A 19,703-nucleotide genomic window follows, 5' to 3' on the forward strand; every position below is an offset into this window, starting at 1 on the left:
CTTGCCCTCGTACAGGTCCTGGACCATCCCCAGGCTAATGGAAGAGTTGAGAAGGAGGGGTGTCCCCTTTCCGGCCTCAGCTAGGAAGGGCGAGTTATTCAACTTGCTGAATGCTGACCAAGCCCCCCGGGGTAGCCAGGCTGCGGCCCAGGATCAAGTTTCAAGCGCCTCCTTGTCTCAGCTTCACACGATGATGACTGAGGTGCTTACGACGGTGTCAGGTTTCAAGGCTAGGCTAGACCTAATGGAACTCTCCAGGAGCGACGTAGCAGTCCCGACCGCAGCGTCGCCCACGGCTTCTACCTCTCAGGCCACGCCTTCAGGTATGCCACATCCTCCACCGATCATCACGCCCGCACATTTCATCCCGGCAGCCATAAAAAAGGACATCCTTGAGGGAAAAGAGGTCAACCTCGCCTCTCTGCTAATTGCCACCACGGACGTACATGATACCAAAACCGTTGCCTGCGGGGAGCTGGCGGTCACGTTCAAAAGCAAGGACGCTAGGCTCAGCAGGAAGTTGAGTGTCACTGAGTTTGTGCTGGCATTTGGACTATTCAGGGACTTACTCTGTTCAGTCAGCCCTGGCCGCAGGGAGGAGTTGGACCTGTACTTACACAGGGTTGTGCAGATGGCGTACAAGTACGGGGGTACCACGTTCTACGAGTACCATAAGTCTTTTTCAGCAAAAGCAGCAGCCGCATACGCGCAGTTCGGCTACGTCACCAACTGGGGGTCCATAGACACGGAGCTATACTGCGAACATTTCGCGGGTCTGAAAGCCCCTCCTGCACCGCATGCGGGGTGACCACGCATTCCTCCAGCTGGTGCCCGCAGGTCAGCAACCCAGGGGAACCCAGCACCAGTAGGAGCCTGAACGCCTTCACCCCTCCAGCTCCAAGGAACGTGGCCGCCCTAGATAGGCTCGGTAGACCAGTGAGGTACCTGGGCAAGACCCAGATCTGCAATAACTTCAATCTTTCCTCCTGCGTGTACAGCAATTGCAGACTACTACATGTGTGTTTCATTTGTTTCAGGGCTCACCCCAGCTCTATCTGCTCCCAGAAGGGCCCTCAGGCATGACTAGGCGTGGTACAGGTCCAGGTCCTCGCCCAGGTCCTAGCTGGTCATCCTGAGCCCGACTGGGTGAGATGGCTGGTGGCGGGTTTCTGCGATGGGTTCCACACAGGTTTGGTCGCTTTGCCGCAAAGCACGCATGAATGTGGTAACCTGTCGTCAGCCCTTTCTGAGCCAGAGATCGTGTCCGGGCTAATCCAGCAGGAACTGGCAAAAGGTTTCATGATAGGTCCCTTTGATGTGCCCCCTTTTCCATGTTGGAGAGTCAGCCCTCTGGGGCTTGCCACAGGCAAATTTTCCAATAAAAGAAGATTAATCTATGACCTCTCAGCGCCTTATTCCTCCATCATTCCCAGCATCAATGCTTTAATCCCCTCCGACGAGTTCTCCATGAAATATGCTACTATTGACCGAGCCATACAGATCATCCTACAGTCAGGGAGAAACACTTGGTTGTCCAAAGCGGACATAACGGACGCTTTCAAACTACTCCCGATCAGACAAGACCTCTGGCAATGGCACGGTGTCAGGTGGCTGGACAAGTATTATTTCGCAGTTAAGCTCACATTCGGGGCAAAGAGCAGCCCCTGGCTCTTTGACCAACTAGCCACAGCACTGCATTGGGCACTCCAGAACGTGGCTGACTGCCAGCACGTCATACATTACCTGGATGACTTCTTACTACTCGAACATCCTAGTCTCGCTCCTCTCAACCTCACTTCACTACTGTCTCTGTTCAAGGAAATCGGGGTCCCAGTGGCACCTCACAAGACGGAGGGCCCCGTCAGGCAACTGGTGTTCTTGGGCGTCATCCTAGACACTGTAAACATGCAGGCTAGGCTTCCCCAGGAGAAACTAGTCAGAACCCGGGAGATGATACACAACCTATCCAGGAGTCGCACAGTAACCAGGGTCGAACTCCAGTATCGGGTCAGAGGCAGGTCATCCACATCAACAATGAGGCGATGGCTGACCTACTCATGTGGGATCACTTCTTGGAGAGCTGGAACGGTGTCTCTTTCTTCGTTCCCCCTTTATCAGACGGGTCCCCGACTATAGTGTCCGATGCCTCATCGGTTGGCTTCGCAGCCATTTTCGGGAACAAATGGTTAGCCGGCCCCTGGCCAGCTGAGATCCGCAACATTCCTGACTTCACAGTAACTTCAGCCCTGTTTGAAACATTTCCCATCGTAGCCGCCGCTGCTGTCTGGGGAAACTCCTGGGCTAACTCCACAGTTCGATTTCTGTGCGATAATTCCGCTACGGTCGACATTCTTAACAGAGGACGCTCTAGGTCCCCCCACATAATGCGCTTTGTCAGGAGGTTCATTCTGTTGTCTCTCCAGCACAATTTCCATTTTTTGATTGAGCACATAGAAGGTAGGAAGAACTTGGCGGCTGATGCACTCTCTCGGGCTAAATTCGGTGTGTTTTTTCAGGTACAACCAGACGCAGACCGGGTCGGAGTCCCGGTGCCTCCGTTCCAACAACTGCTAACGGACTAGCCAGATACGTCTCCATTGCCAACACTCTAATCAAGAAGTCTTTAGCTCCCAGCACGATCCGGGCTTATGATACCGCTTTGGCGGTTTTCTCCTCCTTCATGCAGGGCTTAGGGCTTTCCCCCACAATCACTTTACACTCTGCCCTAGCTTTTGTTGGTTTTTGCCATTCTTCTTTACACTTATCCCAGAACACCATCAAACTTCACTTTACAGGTCTTCAACACCACAGGTCACTCTCGCACCCTCACGCCTCTTCTCTACTCTCTGCTCATCCGATCAAAGCAGCACTCAAGGGCATTTCAGTCTTGTCACACCCCAAATCTCTTTCTCGCGCTCCGGTCACGGGGGATCTTTTCCGGGCCATGTCTTCCTTACTGGACACGCACCCTTTTGGCTTTCACCTCAGCACGGTCATCAAAGCTGCCATACACCTTGCTTTTTACGGCTTCCTTAGACCGGGGGAGTTCACGCGCACTGGCTGCCGAGCACCCGGGCCGACCCTGAGCCAGCTATCATCCAACAGGCTAGGTTTCACTTTCACCCTTCCGTCCACCAAAACCTGCAGATGGGGAGCATCCATCAGATATTTCCCCACCTCACATCAGTGGTGCCCAGTCTCGTCTCTCACCGACCTCCTCTCAATGCTGTCCGGGCAAGCAGCGGACAGTCCGCTCCTCCCGGTGGCTGGGCATGCTCTGTCTTCCTCCCAGTTTACCAGATACGTCCGCTCCCTAGTCACCATGCTAGGTCATGATCCCGCTGTCATCTCAGGACACTCATTCAGGATCGGAGCGGCCTCCGCAGCCTCCAAACATGATGTCCCAGCTCACATCATTAAGAAGCTAGGCCGCTGGAACTCCAGCTGTTTTGACCGGTACATTCCGGATCCCTCTACCGAAATGGCTAATGTGTTTAAAGTGTTGGCGTTGTGATACAAATAAAATAGAGTTACACCCTACTCTTGACTCTTTGCCCTCTATAGGCGTGCCCTCGGTCGCGGTTATTGGGCACACCTCATCCGCTGTTTGTATTTCTTAAATTCTGTACTAGGTCTACCGGGGTTCCAAGGCTCAGGACGGTAAGTACTCTTGTTCTCCTTTTTCGTATACTTGCTCGTTCGGCCTTTCGAGCCATGACCACAAGTAAAAAGCCTAATTGGCTGCATTTGTGGGAGTGGCGTGGGGTATATAAACTCCCCTCTCCCTCAGGTAGGGGCGTATGACTCGTGGGCGTCACCCACCCAACCCTCCCTTTTTTCTATCATAATCCATACATAGGGCATGCCCTCTATAGGCGTGCCCTCGGTCGCGGTTATTGGGCACACCTCATCCGCTGTTTGTATTTCTTAAATTCTGTACTAGGTCTACCGGGGTTCCAAGGCTCAGGACGGTAAGTACTCTTGTTCTCCTTTTTCGTATACTTGCTCGTTCGGCCTTTCGAGCCATGACCACAAATTTTATTTGTGAATAAATTTTTTTTTTATTTGGAATATCCATTTTCCTTACAAGCAGAGATAGGTAAATGATAGGTAAAAGCATTCCAGAATGATAGGCAAAAGCATTCCAGAGTTATTAATGTTTAAAGTGACAGTGGTCAGATGTTCAAAAAACGCTCCGGTCCTAAGGTGTAAAATGGCCTGGTCCTTAAGGGGTTAATTCACGCTCTTAGCTTCACCACCTGCTGCTGAGAACAAGTCTTTGCTGAAGAAGCTACCAGAGGCCTTAGAGACAAGTGTTCAGCATCTGGAGTACCACAAAGCTACAACTCTCCAGTAAGTCTACAAGTCTATGTCTGCTGTCACTGAAGTTAGTCAAGTCCTGCACATAGTCTAGTCCAGTCTAACAACAGTCAAGTCTAAATTACAAGTCAAAGTCAAGTCTATTACAAGTATTGGTCCAGCAAGCTGAGAGGTCCTCTGGGTACTCGTCACATCTCTGAGAATTCTGGCCATAGCTGTGAAGATAATTACACCTGTCTTCTATTCAGTAAAGCCTCCGTTGACCCATAACTGGTTGTGGATTCTTTATTCACTACTAGCCCATGGGATAGCGGAGAATCCAGGCGTGTGGTGTTCCCCAACCTGAAAACCACACTGGCATCACATAGAGGCGTGAACACAGAGGTTAATACCATCCGACCCCCAGGGTTAATAACATCGCACCCCACCATTCACAGTGCAACACCCGTGGTTGCGCCATTCACAGCAGTGGTGCACCACAAATCTTGGCGTCACGAACAGGATAGGGGTTAATACCATCCGACCCCCGGGGTTAATAACATCTGATCCCACCACTCACACTGCAACATCCGTGGTTGCGCTATTCACCACAGTGGTACACCACAGTACACTATCCACTAGTTCTGACAACTAGGTGTTACCATTCTCCTTGTTCAAGGGTTCTGTCATTACATATTGACAATGTCCACTCATCGCTGACAGAATCAACCTACAGTATGTGAATTAGGCCTGTGATATACTATGAATTTTTATAGAATACAAGCGTTTACTAAACCAGGCATGTCAGAAGAGATGACAGGTCTATATATACCCAGTGACTGGCAGGGAATGTTATCTCTAATTGTAGATTTTGGGGGAGATAAGGCTAGGCCACAGAAGGAGGAAATTATAAATTATGAGTAAAGGGGTTAATGTCTACACGACTGGTTGGTAAGGGTACAGAAATGGTTAATTCCATTATCCTTGGTAGTCTAAGACAGAGAATGGGTTAATGCCAGTATGCCAGGTGGTTTATGGCACACAAGAAGTTAATGTCCAAATCCCTGGTGGACAGTGGAAGAGCTAATGTGTTAATTCATGATGATTTAGGGCAGCAAAGGGGTTAATCTTTCATACACTGCTCCAAAAAATAAAGGGAACACTAAGATAACACATTCTAGATCTGAATGATTGAACTAATCGTATGAAATACTTTCATCTTTACATAGTTGAATGTGCTGACAAGAAAATCACACAAAAATTATCAATAGAAATCAAATTTATGAACCCTTGGAGGTCTGGATGTCGGAGTCACACTCAAAATCAAAGTGGAAAACCACATAACAGGTTGATCCACTGATGTAATGTCCTTAGAAAAAGTTAAAATGAGGCTCAGTAGTGTGTGTGGCCTCCACATGCCCCTATGACCTCCCTACAATGCCTGGGCATGCTCCTGATGAGATGGTCTCCTGAGGGATGTCCTCCCAGACCAGGACTAAAGCGACCGCCAACTCCTTGACAGTCTGTGGTGTTGGTGGATGGAGTGAGACATGAGGTCTGGGGAATGGGCGGGCCAGTCCATAGCATCAATGCCTTCCTCTTGCACGAACTGCTGACACACTCCAGCCACATCAGGTCTAGCATTGTCTTGCATTAGGAGGAACCCAGGGCTAACCGCACCAGCATATGGTCTCACAAGGGGTCTGAAGATCTCATCTCGGTACCTAATGGCAGTCAGGCTACCTCTGGCAAGCACATGGAGGGCTGTGCAGCCCCCAAAGAAATGCCACCCTACACCATTACTGACCCACCGCCAAACTGGTCATGCTGGAGGATGTTGAAGTCGGCAGGACGTTCTCCACGGCATCTCCAGACTCTGTCACGTATGTCACTTGTGCTCAGTGTGAACCTGCTTTCATCTGTGAAGAGCCCAGGGTGCCAGTGGCGAATTTGCCAATCTTGATGTTCTCTGGCAAATGCCAAACGTCCTGCACGATGTTACGTTGTAAGCTCAACCCCCACCTGTGGAAGTCGGGCCCTCATACCAACCTCATGGAGTCTTCTTTCTGATCATTTGAGTGGACACATGCACATTTGTGGCCTGCTGGAGGTCATTTTGCAGGGCTCTGGCAGTGCTTCTCTTGCTCCTCCTTGCATAAAGGCGGAGGTAGCAGTCCTGCTGCCGGGTTGTTGCGCTCCTCCACGTCTCCTGATGTACTTTGTCTGTCTTCTGGTAGCGCCTCCATGCTCTGGACACTACACTGACAGACACAGCAAACCTTCTTGCCACAGCTCGCATTGATGTGCCATCCTGGATGAGCTGCACTACCTGAGCCACTTGTTTGGGTTGTAGACTCTGTCTCATGCTACCACTAGAGTGAAAGCACCGCCAGCATTCAAAAGTGACCAAAACATCAGACAGGAAGCATAGGAACTGAGAAGTGGTCTGTGGTCACCTACTGAAGAACCACTCCTTTATTGGGGGTGTCTTGCTAATTGCCTATAATTTCCACCTGTTGCCTGTTCCATTTGCACAACAGCATGTGAAATTGATAATTGATTGTCAATCAGTGTTGCTTCCTGAGTGGACAGTGTGATTTCACAGAAGTGTGATTGACTTGTAGTTATAATGTGTTGTTTAAGTGTTCTCTTTATGTTTTTGAGCAGTGTACTTAGCGTCCTATTGGTTTCTCACCTCTTTGGGCTCCAATGTTGTTTTGAGACTCTATTCAGCTTCCTATACTCTTGATTCAAAAAGGATGGAATGAGGGAACCAATGTGACTATACAGCTTAGGGGGAACCTGTCTTCACTTTCATGCTGCCTGAACCACAAGTCATTAGGGTGATCCCCAGTTGCTTCTTCCTGCCCTGCCATGATCGAAACATCTCTCCCTACACCCAAACAAGGGAAGATCTATTAAGCAAGGCCGGTGGGGCGTGGAGAAGCTGCAGAGGACCACCCTGATGACTCTTGGTTAAGGCAGTATTAAAGTCATGACAGGTTCCCATTAGCAGTTTTCTCTGTGATCAGGGTAGAAGAGACCTTCATTAAGGGGGTACTCCACCCCTAGACATCTTATCCCCTATCCAAAATATAGGGGATAAGATGTCTGATCGCAGGGGTCCCGCCGGTGAGGACAACGCAATCTCGGCTGCGGCACCCCAGACATCCGGTGCACGGAGGCGGATGATTGGTGATGCGGGACGGAGGCTCGTGACATACCGGTCTTGCCCAGGTCGTGATGTCACGGCCAAACCCCCTCAATGTAAGTCTATGGGAGGGGGCATGGCCGTGATGTCACGCGCGGGGCGTGGACGTGACATCACGAGCCTCTGACGCTGCACCGACGCTCTAAACGAATGCCGGGTGCAGCAGGGAGATCACGAGGGTCACCAGCGGCGGGACCCCCCGCGATCAGAAATCTTAACCCCTATCTTTTTGAATGGGGGATAAGATGTCTAGGGGCGGAGTATCCCTTTAACTTTATGAATTCCTCCAAAGATTTGGTATCATTAGATGTGTATGCCAATCAGGACTCCAGGAAAGCTGGACAAAGCCAACTAAGAATAAGCTGAATATGATGACAAAAAAAGGACAACTCAAGGACTTTTCTAAAGCACTGACAGCATATAATTGGCATAGACTGCCATGACAGCTATACTCAGTGTCACTCAATAAATCCTAACCCTTGAGGACACGATCGGATTCACAGTGCAAATGTCAAGATGTCAGCTTATTTTATAAACATGACACTATTAAAATACCTTGCATGCTTGTAAGGTGAAGGAATGTAAACGCACAATCTGACGTACAGGTGTCTGTATTTCATGCTCTGCCAGTCTTGCATATTTAGGATGGTTTATTGCTTCTCACTTCATCCTCGGTATTTTCTTTACTTTTCTTCACCTTTCTCCAGTTCATTGCAGTCCTTCTTACGCCTGAACGCAGACTCTGTTGGGCTGTACTTTTCTTCCTTTCTCATTCCCAACCCACAGACTATAGGAAAATAATTGCAGATGTTTTTTTATTTCATTTACCAGTAACGGTGGAATGTGCTCCCAGGGTTTTGATGATGATGAGGATGCATAGTATAGTGCACTGAGCCATTCTGCAATGCACCAAGTACCTTTGAAATCCAGATACAGCAATGAATACGTATCAGGAAACCCTACCTAATTCTGTATTACCAACAGCTAAAACAATACTGATCCCATTAATGTAAATTCTTAACAACAACAACAGAAAACCAATGTCATCTTTCTTGTATATTATATAACTATAGCAGTAAATATTTCTATTCTTTTCAATGTGTGCAATTTCATCTGTAATATGACAGACAGGGGGTTAAATCTTCTCACTCTGCCTGACAGACTAGGGTCACGTGGAAGGATTTAAATCCCCAGGGATGCTGCGAGCATGCTCAGTGAACACTCAGTATACAGGCAGCTCAATGTAACCTCTGTATATAGCACCAACCTGCATCCAGTGGAGCTTAGTGGAGGCACATTATATTGCTGAGAAGAAAGGAATGCAGCACAACATAACAAGGAACGGATTCTAATTTACACTTCATTTTTCTATATGGAGATAAGGAATGGATCCTATAGAAACACACGTAGCCCATCATTGCTACTTTGGAGGATGAAAGGTAAGGGTGTCTTACGAGAATGGCGTTCTTTGAAATAATGGTGCACATTGTATTGGGATATTAGATAACAGAATATTCCTCTCTGGTGAGAGTGATTTCTGATCTGGGTCACTGAGACTGCACCACCTGCCTCTATCTCCTCCTTATTGACATGCAGTGAATTAAGCTTTCAATCCCTGCAGAGAAGCCGTCCATTATTATTTTCCTGTGCACATTTCATAGCATGTTATCTGCTTGGCTCTGGTCCCTGCATCCTTTTCTCTCCCCTTCCTCCCTGCCCCATGCTCTCACCCTGGTCATATTCTCCATCGTCACTCATCCCCCCCCACCCCTCTGTTCCTGTCCTTCCCACATCCTCTCTTCTCACCCGCTCCCAATGGTTTTATCCAGCAGGTGATTATATTACTCTGTATTTCCTCCGATTTAGCTGTGCAATTAATTGCGAAACACCTTTGGGTGCTCATGAATCTATTTATAGTGTCCATCTCCATAGACAAACACACAGTGTGCAGTGAACAGGATTTAGCTTCTTGCTAAATCCAATCTGGATAATTACAATGCACAGAGGTTGCCTGAAATGCAACAGCAATGACTCCATTCACTCCGTACAATTATATTTTATTAGTGTCTATTATTATAACAATGGAGAGCAGGCCGTTGGTTTCTTCTGTCACCTACTAGCGCAGGCAGACAGTAAATGTAGCAATGCTGGAAGAGTTCCTCCTACCTGGACTGGAGTCGTTTTGCATGTACGCTTGATATTTCTAATGTTACTTATGATATTTCCTTTTAAAAGCACTAAACCTTAGTGTCTATATGTTATAATTGTGAACCATGTGCTGTATCACTTACCATACATTTCTTTGGGTGAATCGTGAATAAATGTACCCATATTGAGACTGTTTTAGGCTCGTTCTCTTGTCTGCATCGAGTCATGTTAATAAATTATACATTATAAATTATTACATTCCAAAGAACACATTACAAAACACTGAGAAGGTGAGCCAGTACTGGGGTATAGACAATAACTAAACAAAGCATTAAATAGAATAAAATACATACACTAAAAAACCATGTACACGCAAACGCAAATATAATATATATTTTACCGTGCTGGGAAACACCCCCTGGCCTATTAAGCCCCATTTACATGTTAGCAAAAAGACATATCTCAACACTGGAAAGGGCTATATAGATGTAGTAAAAAAAAAAAAAAAAAGGTATGCCCGGAATAATGGTGACTAGCCCTATCTAGCTATGGCCTTTTTTTACACCCTTGTTTTTCTGCTGACAGGTCCACTTTAAAATGTCAGTTTTTACCCTAAAAAGGTGTAAGAGTCTCTAACTTACTGTTAACTTTCAGGCCATAATAGTATAACTCTAGTGTAGGTGAATGGGGAGCAGGTCACTTCTCCCATTTATTGCCAACTAGCTGAATACCCGGCGTTGCCCGGTTTTTCCTTCCTAATCCTTGTTGGGGAGGAAAATAAACAAAGCAGGAAGCTTTTGACTTCATATCCCATCCTCATATATTATTGTCATATCCCAACCCCATATCCCGTCCTCATATCCCGACCTCCTATCCCGTCATATCTCGACCTCGCATCCCATCCTCACATCCCGTCCTCCTATCCCGACCTCCTATCCAATCAATCTATCCCAACCTCCTATCTCGACCTCCTATCCCGTCCTCCTATCCCGTCCTCCTATCCCGACCTCCTATCCCGACCTCCTATCCCGTCCTCCTATCCCGACCCGTAATATGTGTACCAGGTATTATTGAAATATCTCCATCTGTACGGAAGTTATGTGGGAACATACATTTCCCATTGGTTTGCATGGGACTTTAAACAAAAACCTCGACCCTCACAAATGGGGGTAGTTAAGGGTTAAATTAACTATCCTATATTTTAAATGGACATTTAAGTAACATGTGACCAAGTATTATCGAAATATCTCCAGCCGTTTGGAAGTTTTGCAGTAACATTTATTTCTCATTGACTTGTATGGGACTTTAAACATAAACCCCGCACCTGGCAAATGGGGGTGGGTAAGGGTTAAATCACCTATCCTATGTTTGTTGTTGACATATAAGTAACATGTGTGCCAAGTTTCATGTTAATATCTTTAGCCGTTTGGAAGTGATGCTGGAACATACACACATACACACATTGGGGGAGATTTATCAAAACCTGTACAGAGGAAGAGTGGTGTAGTTGCCTATAGCAACCAATCAGATTGCTTCTTTCATTTTCCACAGGCCTCTAAAGAGGCATGTGGAAAATGAAAGAAGCGATCTGATTGGTTGCTATGGGCAACTACACCACTCTTCCTCTGCACAGGTTTTGATAAATCTCCCCAATTGAGTTTTATATATATATATATATATATAGATGAATAATGAAAACTGGAATATAACCAGTTAGTATTGGCAGCAGCTCAAGTATTAATCTGCACGCATTTTTATACATAGAGTCTAGTGTATCTCAGTTCAGGAACTGTATACAAATATTGGTACCGATTTTGCATTACCAGAGCTATCCTTCTACAGGATATATACAACATAGGTATACTCAAGCCAATAAGAAGCAAATAGTGGCATTAAAACATTCCTCAAGACAAAAATGTACTTTTTTCAGAAGTAGGTTTATGAAGTCTTTTTCTCCGAAATGATCCGTATCCTCCAGGCATGCCAATACCCACTTGCAAACCTGGAAGTGTGTGTCAAACTTGACATCTACAGTCTGGTCTCCCTTTTAGTCTACAGGATGTTCAGAGCCGTTCACCCACAACAAAGGCCACAACAGGGCCTTGTTCACCCACAACAAAGAGTGCATAAAATAGTAGCTGTACGTGGTGATATTTCTAGATAATTCCTATGACAATCTCTGCAGAAATCAGTAGTTCTCAAAGTTCAATAAATCCTGGAATTCAATGCATTACATTATAGCCCACCAATCCCCTGCAGTCTCCACCCGGCAAAATTAGAGCCAAGTCAAGCGAAACATTGCTTTTTGTTTTTACCACATAGCTGAAGAACAGGATGGCTGTCTACTATATATATGTATATATATGCGCGAGGGCAATGTGAAGCAGACAGATCACATCTGGTTTTAGTGTGGCCCATTAGTGTATCTGGAAAGGTGACTATACACTAGGGATCATAGAAGTAATTACTGTAATGGTTCTATTGAATTTCCGGACTACATATGCAGCAATACAGTAGATAATATTACAGCACGTAATAGTTTTATTACCACTGATAACAAACTAGCTCTTATTTCTAAGTATGACAATAAGATTAGCTGGACTAGCTGATGCCTGTCCACCTCCTTGTATGAGCAGTTATTGCAGGATAAAGGCACCTCTGTTTTTCAACAGATCCCAAAGGATGGGCCACGTGATCCATTAAGTTAAAGTTTTTATTATTCTCTTAAGCAGGCTGTGCATATTAGTAGACAAAAATTTTTTCTACATTTACAGAGAAACTCTTTAAGGGTGCGTTCCCATCTGGCGTATACGCAGCGTATTTCACGATGCGCGAAATTTACCGCAGCAGCAGAAAATACGCTGCGTATTCCTTGCTCACTATACACACAGGGCTTTCCGGCGGCAGCCCTACATGTCCAGTGAGTTTTGGAGGCGGGGCCGTGTGCCGGCGTGACTGTGACGCACCGCTCCGCCTCCAAAACTCACTACACACATAGGGCTGCCGCCGAAAAGCCCTGTGTGTATAGTGAGCAAGGAATACGCAGCGTGTTTCCTGCTGCTACCGTAAATTTTGCGCAGCGTGAAATTAAATGATTTAAATGATGTATAACTTACCTTAATCGGCAGTGCCCTATATGCTCGCCCACCTCGCACCCACATGGGTAAAGGGGTTCATGAATATTCAGGAGGTGGATGGGCATATTGGAGCAGAGGGGACGAAAGCAGGGAAGCTGGGTATGCCAGTGTAATGAAGAAAACGGTGTCCCTGTAGTGAAATTCGATCAAGTCATGTCTCCATTGCGCAAAGGATGATATTTCCAACCTGCATTTCCGGAATGGCAGGGCCAATCCAGGTAAGTCATACATCATTTTAATTTGCACTATAACCATGTGTATTGTGTTTAGTGTGGGTGAATCGGCTGTCAGTTTCCCTTTAAGTTCTTGTTGAAATGTTCAAAAAATGGTTCTCATCTTAGCGATCGATGAAAAAATAGATTGAGGACCCAAACATGAAAACTTCACCAATCAGACATTAAAGGTTTCCAGAGACATAAAAGTAGTCAAAAAGTAAATTAATGCAACTTAGTACTATACTAAGTAGATATACAATAGTACTATGTACTATACTTTTAAATACTGCATTCATTTAACAGATCCAGTCTTGCAGTCGTAGCGCCTCATTTGTTCCAACACAGGCCTAGAACTCCTTTCCCCCTTTTTGTGTCAGTAATGAGTGGGGTGGGGAGGTTACTATGTAGTTCAGCTCAAACAGGGTCAAATGTGAAAATGATTGTGCAAGGACCACAAGATGGGATTCGGGATCGGGACATCGGTGCAGTTTTCAGAATTACAGTTGTGGTGTCTCGGCACCGTATTTCACACTGTGCCTTGGTTATTAGCCCCAGAGTCCCTAGGACTATCGGGGTTCACTTCCCTAATTAGTCCCTAGTCACCCCTTAGTAACTTGATATTTATAGATTTATCTTTGTAAATATGTATATGGTGTTACTCACTTGTTTTAGCATCGCAGGACCTGCGGGTCATGTGACATGGTTCAGAACTCTATGGTATGTTGAAGGACCTTAGGTGGTTCTTGAGTCACGTGTTATCCCATAATGCCATGTAACGGTTAGTGACAGTTGTTTTGGACCAATCCAAAACGGTCCGCCCCTGCCCATATAAGGGAGCAGCGGCCATTGATCGCTCTCTTGGGTTGCTGTCACTGAATGAGGTAGGACCTCCGCAACTTTCAAGTACCTTTACTAGACCAAAGCCTTGCGGCCTCGGCCTACATCACAGTGGTTATAGATATCTAATTCCCCGCTGTCAATCGCTGCTCAAATACAAATAGACTTTGTTCATGGACTGTTATTGCTATTGTCTGCTTCATAAAATCTTCAGCAAAAGTTCCTGCAAGTTTCAGTTGACAGTGGTTGTGGACAATCCATTTATTACGCATTCACCTATCGTTCTTGGGAAGGGTGGCGATAGGCCCAGCACCATTACAGTATTTAACCCTCACCCTGGCGTCACGAGTGACAAGGGTTAACAGTGCCCTTTATAATTCAGGAAAAGCAACACCCCAACTACCCTATACCCCCACCAAGGTACCACACAGTTTATCAGGAATTTTCAATAGGGTAACTACCAAATATCATCTACCAAATATAATTTTTTCACGTCTAATTTGGGAAAATCCCTTTGGGTTTCTAGAAATGAATAGAAATTAGCATTCCCTAGAGAATACTGTACCCTAGGAATGAGTGTATAGAAAAATAATGTATTACATTTTGATTCATTGATTGGCACCAATAGAAAAAGTCAGAGTGGCACCACTGCAGGTGTGGATCCTAACTGCTAGTGGGATCCTAAAGGATACAATCAGTCGGTCTACAGGCGTAGTTTTGTCCAGCGGTGGTGCTAGGATGAATAATACGAAGAATCAAAAGAATGCAATCTACAAAAGAAAAGACAATCCTGTACTCACCGCTTAGGTAGAAAAAGTCCGCCTCCTCTCACAGGTCCTCTGTCAGACTGGCAGACATACTTGACGTGGGGCGCTCAGAGGCGACTGCCGGCGGTTTCGTGCACGTAAAATCTGTGCTACTTCCGGCCGTGGTTTTTCGTTTTTCAGGTTTTTCGTGGGCGAAACCGCCGGCCCTCGCCTCTGAGCGTCCCACGCCAAGTATTGCCCCATTGCCTTTTCTTTTGTATATTGCATCCCTGAACTATGACTTCATGGGTGTACTGTCGAGTAATTTATAACATTTAAATAAAATTAAAAAAATGTATAGATTGAGAAGAATAACCCAGGAAGATGAGACAGGATTGGAAATTGTTCACCCATAGAAAATATCCAAGGGTTAATTCTACATAATTCTACATTATGTGAAGAAAGCGTGGCCTCAGTTTACTAGGCCTTCACATACAGCATCGTTGCTATCTCTAGGCTTTTTTTTTTTTTTTACAAACTAGACTTTGTACTGTTGTTGGTGCATTTTGGTTTAACAAATCTTTATGAGTGTAACTTGGAACTGATATGCTTAAATTGCTTCTTTTCTTTGAAGCTCATCACCTTTATGTCCCTGAGGACCTGTAAGCCGGTAATGAAGTAGTCGCATACACTTCCTACCTGTGCCAAATCTAGGATCCTATTACTCACAGTGGGAATGCAGCCAAATCTTTGCTACCATTTACAGTATCCTGCAGATACAGAGAGCGCATACGTTTAGAGTTGACTCAATAGTAGGCCAATTTTATAAAAATCCACTTGGCTTGCTTTAAAGTCCTAGTATTGAGTATGACTAATGTCCCAGGCATATGTTACATTTCGTCTTTGCAGCGAAATTACATTCGTTGGGCCACAGACTCAAAATTTAATTAAATGATTTTAAAATATCCTATGGTGTCTATAAATTTAAATGGGCACTCTCATTAAAACAAATTTTTTTCTATTGCACTCCTTATGGTAAATGAAAAATATTTCCAATGTACTTTGTTTTAAAAAAAAATGAAATTTTCCATGTTTTGTGCTTAAAAAAGCTCAAGAGCACATTTTCCCCGAACTCATACACAGACTTTGGACCCAAAAGTCCAAACACAGGAAGTGCCGCATGGAGTGCTGAGGGGGGGGGGGGGGGTGTCCAACCAACAGCATATGGCAGTTATGTGTGAGAGGAGCTATGATTGGATGAGGCTGGACACCCCCCCCCCCCCACAGCACTCCAGGCGGCACCTCCTGTGTTTGGACTTTGGTCCAAAGTCTGTGTATAAGATGGGGGAAAATGTGCTCGAGCTTTTTCAAGCACAAATAAAACATAGAAAACTTAATTTTTTTAAAACAAAGTATATTAGAAATATTTTTCATTTACCATAAGGAGTGCAATAGCAAAAATTAGTTTTAATGAGAGTGACCCTTTAATGTAGGGAACCCTTCTATTACATAGCCATTTCTAAAGTATGATGTTTAATAATCTGCATGTGTTTTCAATATTACAAGCTTTTTTTTCATTGTAAGCTACATATTCTCAAAAGTTCATTTATACATCATGTGGTTGTTTAAGAGATTTTATGTTTAATCACGATGTCATATAAATGATATGGTAGAACAGATAGCATTATACTGGTGTGTAGTCTGGTGCCCAGCAGCGATGAGCCAAGCGCTATGGCATGGTGCCTACAGCAGAGCTACATTTTTACCCAGTGAAATCAGCACGGTGCCAGGGCTGTCTTCCGGACACTGGGAGGTGGCTGAGCGGGATACTCTGTGGCCTGATAGGTGTCATGGCAACTGCCTAATGATTATGATTCCTGTCTTTGCTAAATGATAAGACATTATAAAAGCCAAGGAGCGCAGGAGAAAAGGGAGGGGCTGGGAACAGAGAAGGGAGGGGAAGGAAGCTTCTGAGAGGACTTTGTTACATTGCAGCCAGTAACCCTTACTTTCCATTTCTGCAGAACAGAGATGAGGGGATCCCAGTACCAGCAGCATTTAATGTTGTTTTATACATAACTCTCTCTCTTTGTATACCTGTCATTTACATGGCTAAGCCCTACAGAAAGCCCCTGTGGTGTGACATTCGAGTGTTATGCTTTAGGTCCCTTCTTCTCGGTACTGTTGCCTGTGATGTCACAACACGTTGTTCTGTGATTGGTTGGCAGCGGCTATTATTGCTTTCTTGTCACTGTTGCTGATGTAAATTCCATGGGTTTCACCTTCCCGCAGTCCAAAGGGCGGATACATCTGTCTCATTTGTTTCCATGGCAACTGTGGAACCTAGTGGTGACCATGATGAAGTAAGCTAAGTAGTGGATGAGGAAGCAAAAAAGAGAGAGGGGTCATAAATGGGGCAGCAGCATCCATTCGTGTCATCTACGTGTATGCAGGATTTATTCAAAACCTGTAGTAATGTGAATATGGCTTCATTTTTATGGATTTTACGTAATCACTTATTCATTTACCTATTAGTTATTTGGATTGTGTATTGTGGGGCAGAGAAGGCAAATGTTATGTAGATTATTGTATAGTTGTGTTACAGTTTGCCAAGGACATTATGTTTCTTCACTGTATTACATTATGTCCTCCAATATTCTAAAATGACTTTAACCCTTGCTATTCTATCTATAAAAAAAGTCATAATGGTGGCCAGCAGTTCATGGTAGTATGAAACAGCACCCAGAAAACAGTGGCAAAGAATGCCCTTTCCACCAGAGGAGTAATACTGCTATCTATACTGCCCACCGAATAGTACCAGCAACACTAGTCAATCTAGTAAACAGGAAAATAAAAACAACATGGAGCACTGTCTAGGGTAAAAACACCTGGCACCAGAAGAGCACAAAGTCACTGAATTGCCACTTAACACAGGCACAATTCTATGTCGCGCTTTAGCAGGATATCCAAGATCCAGTTGGGAGACTACTGTCCTTGCAGTGGGGTTAGCAAGCTGACAAATATTTGTTAGATTTTTGCGCAGTGTATATCAATGATGAATTTCCCCCCAATTTGTTTCACTGCAGGTCCTGCACTTATCTCAGGTTGTATCAGAAGGCATCTGAGAAAGGCATAGTAGCTGCACTGAAAAACTTTGTTTATTTTGTCTTTGTTGTTTTTTTTTTAAATAAAACAGTATCAGAATTTAATGTGACCCTTGCGCACATTTGCTACTGCCAATAAAATGTTCCAGACACGATATATTTGGCCAAGAGATCTATTCTGACCTAAGTTCAGTTCAGTAGGGCTCGGGTGGGTCCAGGTGTAATAGAAGAGGGCCCAACCTCGCCACCCCATCTAATTACCTAGATGACCACGGCACCTAGGGAGTAAGTAGCAGCAGCATTACATAAATTTACACTGCTCAAAAAAATAAAGGGAACACTAAGATAACACATTCTAGATCTGAATGAATGAACTAATCAAATGAAATACTTTAATCTTTACATAGTTGAATGTGCTGACAACAAAATCAGACAAAATTGATCAATAAAAATCAAATTTATGAACCCATGGAGGTCTAAATATGGAGTCACATTCAAAATCATGGTAAACCAAAAAAAGTGGAAAACCACATTACAGGCTGATCCAACTTTGATGTGATGTCCATAAAAAAGGTCAAAATGAGGCTCAGTAGTGTGTGTGGCCTCCACGTGCCTGTATGACCTCCCTACAATGCATGGGCCTGCTCCTGATGAGATGGTGGATGGTCTCCTAAGGGATGTCCTCCCAGACCTGGACTAAAGCATCCGCCAACTCCTGGACAGTCTGTGGTGCAACGGGACGTTGGTGGATGCAGCGAGACATGATGTCCCAGATGTGCTCAATCGGATTCAGATCTGGGGAGCGGGCGGGCCAGTCCATAGCATCAATGCCTTCCTCTTGCAGGAACTGCTGACACACTCCAGCCACATGAGGTCTAGCATTGTCTTGCATTAGCAGGAACCCAGGGCCAACCGCACCAGCATATGGTCTCACAAGGGGTCTGATAAGCTCATCTCAGTACCTAATGGCAGTCAGGGGGCTGTGCGGCCCCCAAAAAGAAATGCTACCCCACACCATTACTGACCCACCGCCAAACTGGAGAATGTTGCAGGCAGCAGAACGTTCTCCACGGCGTCTCCAGACTCTGTAAAGTCTGTCACATGTGCTCAGTGTGAACCTGCTTTCATCTGTGAAGAGCACAGGGCACCAGTGGTGAATTTGCCAATCTTGGTGTTCTCTGACAAATGCCAAATGTCCTGCATGGTGTTGCGATGTAAACACAACCCCCACCTGTGGATGTCAGGCCCTCATACCACCCTCATGGAGTCTGTTTATGACCGTTTGAGTGGACACATGCACATTTGTGGCCTGCTGGAGGTTGTTTTGCAGGGCTCTGGCAGTGCTTCTCCTGCTCCTCCTTGCACAAAGGCAAAGGTAGCGGTCCTGCTGCTGGGTTATTGCCCTCCTACGGCCTCCTCCATGTCTCCTGATGTACTGGCCTGTCTCCTGGTAGCGCCTCCATGCTCTGGACACTACACTGACAGACACAGCAAACCTTCTTGCCACAGCTCGCATTGATGTGCCATCCTGAATGAGCTGCACTACGTGAGTCACTTGTTTGGGTTGTAGACTCCGTCTCATGCTACCACTAGAGTGAAAGCACTGCCAGCATTCAAAAGTGACCAAAACATCAGCCAGGAAGCATAGGAACTGAGAATTGGTCTGTGGTCACCACCTGCAGAACCACTCCTTTATTGGGGGCGTCTTTCTAGTTGCCTATAATTTCCACCTGTTGACTGTTCCATTTTCACAACAGCATGTAAAATTGATTGTCAATCAGTGTTGCTTCCTGAGTGGACAGTGTGATTTCCCAGAAGTCTGATTGACTTGCAGTTACATTGTGTTGTTTAAGTGTTCCCTTTATTTTTTTGAGCAGTGTATGACACATGTTTAGGTATGCATGAAACATAGCCTGTGGAGAGGGGCAGGCATATATGTATTGTGGCACTTCACAGTTCACACACAATAAAAATTTCAAGTTATTATGTATATTCTGTAATGTATG

General features: G+C 45.3%; 1 protein-coding gene across 13 annotated transcripts in view; it reads left to right on the top strand.

Moving 5' to 3' along the window:
- The first annotated feature begins 8,726 nt into the window (after positions 1-8,726).
- PLEKHA6 (pleckstrin homology domain containing A6) overlaps positions 8,727-19,703 on the top strand; it is a 185,671-nt gene continuing 174,694 nt past the window's right edge. For all 13 annotated transcript variants that reach the window (XM_056558106.1, XM_056558114.1, XM_056558110.1 and 10 more), the window contains exon 1: positions 8,727-8,949. The gene's annotated coding sequence lies outside the window, so the exon portion shown is untranslated. The remainder of the gene's footprint in view (positions 8,950-19,703) is intronic.

Source organism: Hyla sarda, chromosome 2 (assembly GCF_029499605.1).
Source record: "Hyla sarda isolate aHylSar1 chromosome 2, aHylSar1.hap1, whole genome shotgun sequence".
In the NCBI taxonomy this organism is placed as follows: domain Eukaryota; kingdom Metazoa; phylum Chordata; class Amphibia; order Anura; family Hylidae; genus Hyla; species Hyla sarda.